The following is a 4,711-nucleotide window of genomic DNA, read 5'->3' as shown; positions in this document are numbered from 1 at the left end:
TAATAATCTGAACAATAAAGATTTAATTTAAAAAAAAGTGTACTTTGTTAGGCATATCTAATGAACGAACTTTATGCCCTCACCCCAAGGCTCACCTACTTTCTCTGCTGAAGACTTGGATTGGCCATTTCTCCAGAGATCCCCGGTCCCACCTCTGCGGTAACCATCCCCTGTTGTAGTGCAGTATAACTGTTGTTCACCTGTCTGATTCCGCACGCCCCCCTCCCCCCCATTTCACTGTAGGCGCCTCAAAAACAGAGATTTCATTTAACTGCATAACCCCATTTCTATTAGCACAGGCCCACGGGAAGCATTCGAGATGTTGTTGACTGGGCACCTGAATGGCATTGGTCATGTGTGCCCAACAACGTGATTGAATTATTTCATGGGTGTATGTCTGTCTTCCTTTCAACCACTTTGCCTGTTTTCTTTTAAAGACAGGACTCCTGTTTTATAGCTCTTCCTCACCTTCTCCCTCTAGTCTAGAGCCTGGCCTGGTGTTAATGCAGAAAGGTACTCAATTAATGTTTGTTTCATGAAATGCAGCCGCGCTACACTGAAGTAGGCAGCATTCATGCCTCAGAACCAGAAGTCTCTCTCGCCTTTCTAGGGCTACACGCGGTTTCGCTGGTTAAGACTGGACGGCAAAGGGTTTGTAAAGTCACAAAACACTACAATGTAGAACAACACTCTGTCTTCATAATAAATGATTGAAGATCCAGTAGATTAGCTAGAAAGAAACCAGATTGCAACCAAACGATCATTTAGGCCAGCAACGGAGAAAACTCACCCCAAACACTTAGTCCCCGATTGAAAAAGAGCAAATGAAATCGCCCTTCCCATCACCTTAAGACCTCACGCCCCGAATTCTTTTCCAGGGAGCAGAAGAAATACAATCCCTCCTCTTTATTCTTGCTTATTGTTAATGTGACATTATGTAAAGTGATGACTCAGGTTGTGGCCTCCTAAAGACAAGAGTAAATGCCTTTGTATATGGCGTGAATGGGTTACAACCTGCTTTCTGAAATTCTTCAGAAGCAATTAATATAATGATACTGATTAGACAACTCTGTCTTTGCTGTCATTTTTTTTAAAGACTATTTTTTTAGGGCAGTTTTAGCTTCACAGCAAAATTGAGAGGAAGGCACAGAGATTTCCCATATACGCCCTGTCCCCACCCGAAAAGGCCTCCCACATTCTCGACATCCCCACCAGAGCGGTACATGTGTTAAAGTAGACGAACCTGCAATGACGCATCCTCATTACCCAGCGTCCATAGTTTGTTAGAGTTTACTCTTGGTGTTGTATATTTTATGGGTTTGGGCAAATGTATAATGTCATGTACCTACCATGACAGGATTGGACAAAAGAGTTTCATGGCCCTAAAAATTCTGTGTCATCGATGTTTCTAACTCTCTATCCCTCTCCCTTCCTCTCTGTAAAAAATCAATAATATATATATATATATAAAAATTCTGTGTTCCATCTATGCATCCCTCTCTCCCTCCACACCTTGGCAGCCACTGATCTTTTTACTGTTTTCATAGTTTTGCTTAATCCAGAATGTTCTATAGTTGGAATTCATCTGTCACCTAGTTGGAATTCACTTTCCAAGTGTTGAAGAGAGGAATGAAACCGGCCCTCTCTCAGACTTGGTCTGGAAGCCAGTTACTTAAGAGCACCTAGTGGAACTCTTGGGGTATAGTCTTGGGGACCATGTCTCTTAGTTATCTGCCACTGACTCCTGGCTGTTTCCACTGTTTGATAAACTGGACCACCCTGGAAGACAGGAGCTCCAGGCAAGCTGTGTGGGGATCATTGTCCCTTATTCCCATGGAGGACCTGCCACGGAGGCACTGGCTGACGGTTAGTAGTTGAAGGGATTTCCTACATCCTTATCCTGCTTCTCATTTTCTCGAAAAAGAATAGCATCTTCAGAAAGCAAGCTGCTCATTATTTGATCAGCGTGGAATGGCCCAAGATCACGTACACTTTCAAGAAGGAACTATGCCTGTGGTTTTGGCTAGCCACAGCTAAACGTGGCCCTAGAAGAACCTTGCCGAGAGAGCACTAATATAGTGTGAGATACAAACATCAATATCAGAAAAAAGTATCTGAAGACCAACAGAAAACAGGTGGGGAGGTTTTCTGCAAGTTATCCCAGGCAGCCTGTCAGCCAGGCTTCAAGGAGATGTTACATTCCAGAACCAATCACCATCCCGTGTTGTGCAGTGAGGAGATACCCCCAGCTGGCTGCAGGGGTACAAGCCGATGACCTTTGGCGCCTCCCTCTTGGACCAAGTTTAGTCTACAGCAGCGAGTGCCACAGAAAGCAGCGAAGGTGGGAGACATCTGTTCCGGCCAGTGCCTCCCAATCTGACTGCAGGTGGAGAATTTCAAACCTTACCTGATATCACATCTTGGAATTGCTGGTAAAGAAATAAGAATGAGCACAGATATTTAGCAACAAAAAAAATCCATTGCAATATTGCTAGTAATTGTAAAAAGATAGAGATATTGTTTAACAATAGCTGACTTGCTAAAATAAAGAATAGAATATCCATGTCATAGAATAATATGTAACTATTTAAAATGATGTGGTAGAAATATGTCTTATCTTAAAATATGTTCATGATATAGTAAATGAAAAAAGAGATTATAAAACATGTATGTTTTGATTCCATTTTTGTTATAGAAATAGGAAACTTAAAATACTAAAGTGCTGCCTTGACTGGTGCACTCAATGGTTAGAGCATTGTTCTGCGTACTGAAGGGTCATGGGTTCAATTCCTAGTCAAGGGCACATACCTGGGTTGCAGGTTTGATCCCAGGTCCCGGTGAGTGCAGGTGTAGGAGGCGGCCAATCTATGTGTCTTTCACACTTCTCTCTCTCTCTCTTTCGTTCTCTCTCTCATCTTCTCTCTCCTTCTCTCTTCTTCCCTCTGTCTGTCCCTCCTTTCCACTCTCTCTAAAAAAAAAAATCAATGGAAAAATATCCTCCAGTGAGAATAACAGAACAAAACAAAACAAAAAATACTAAAGCGCTAATGGGGCTCAAGGTAGAAAAAGTAGATGGGATGACAGATTAAATTTGTCTTTTTAAAAACTTGTCTGCATTTTCTGATCTTTCTGAAATGAGTTTGTATTGCTTTGTTATAATAAAAACAATACACTTTGAAAATAGAAGTACAAGGCGTGGCTCTATGTAGTATCATGGAAACAATGAATGAACCAGAGGTTACATAATATCTAATTTTCTCCACACGGCAATTTGTGCTATTGTGATGAAATGTTTTAATAGCATGTTTCACATCACATTGTAATTTATCGGTTCACCTGTCTGCCTCCCCTTCAGCCCCAGCTCCTCTGGGACGGGGATTGCTATCATTCATCTTTATATCCCTAGCACAAGGGTCAGGGATCTAGTAGGTGATGAGTAAACGCCGAATAATTGAGTGAGCACCCACTGAAGAGCGTTGAAAAATTTCAATTTTAGTTTCAAGGCATGGTGTGCCCAACACACCATCTGTCGTTCTCTAGCTGGAATGTAGTCAACGTACTTATTTGTATGTTGAGAACAAACTTTGACCTGAAAAAAAGCAGGGGTTCCTCAAACCTAGATAATGACCATAAATATGGGGGAACTTTACCCACAAACAACCAATTCAGAATCTCCAGCTGTGAATAACACCATGGCAAAAATCCAATCTACCAAAGGAAGTCCTTGAGGCAAAATTAAAGTAAAAGGTCAAGGACCAAGGGCTGAAGGCAAATAATCCCTGTGTCGTGAATGCTACATCAAAGATGTCATCAAATCTGGGAATCTTTTAAATATATTTTTTATTGATTTCAGAGAGGATGAGGGAGAGAGAAAGAGAGAGAGACAGTGAGAGAAACATCAATGATGAGAGTGAATCATGGATCAGCTGCTTTCTGCACACCCCACACTGGGAATTGAGCCCGAAACCTAGGCTTGTGCCATGACCTCCTGGTTCATAGATCGACCCTCAACCACTGAGCCATGCTGGCTGGGCTATTCCTTTAACTCTTTTTTTAAAAAAATATATTTTATTGATTTTTTACAGAGACGAAGGGAGAGAGATAGAGAGTTAGAAACATCGATGGGAGAGAAACATCGATCAGCTGCCTCCCGCACATCTCCTACTGGGGATGTGCCCGCAACCCAGGTACATGCCCTCGACCGAAATCAACCCTGGGACCTTTCAGTCCGCAGGCCGACGCTCTATCCACTGAGCCAAACCGGTTTCGGCATATTCCTTTAACTCTTGATTTCATATTTGGCAACTTCTAGCAAATCTTCAGAAACAAATTAATGCTAATGTGATAAAGGACATAGGTGTGATGATGATGTGTCCCCCTTCTAGGTCACATGTATATTTAATAGAGGCCTTCTAGAAATTATTCCTGAAGCCAAAGAATTCTCAGGGTAGATATGTTGGACCTTGCAGGGGAAATGCTTAAGGCATCAATTGCTCAGCTGGCTGAGCTGACAGCTGTTCCCAGTCTCCTTATCCCGTTAACTCCCCTAGAAAGGCTGCAAAAGCTAAACTAAATACTGCTGTTCCTTGCAGCGAGGTGCGGCCGAGCAGCACAGTTCTAGCCAATCAGAAGTAGGCGGCTGTCTGTTGGGGGTTTGGGTCTAAAGATTTTGCTTTTCTCATAAAAAGCAAAACGTTGATGCTGGTACTCC

This window comes from Myotis davidii, unplaced genomic scaffold, assembly GCF_000327345.1.
Source record: "Myotis davidii unplaced genomic scaffold, ASM32734v1 scaffold94, whole genome shotgun sequence".
Classification (NCBI taxonomy): domain Eukaryota; kingdom Metazoa; phylum Chordata; class Mammalia; order Chiroptera; family Vespertilionidae; genus Myotis; species Myotis davidii.
This window is presented reverse-complemented; position numbering follows the sequence as displayed.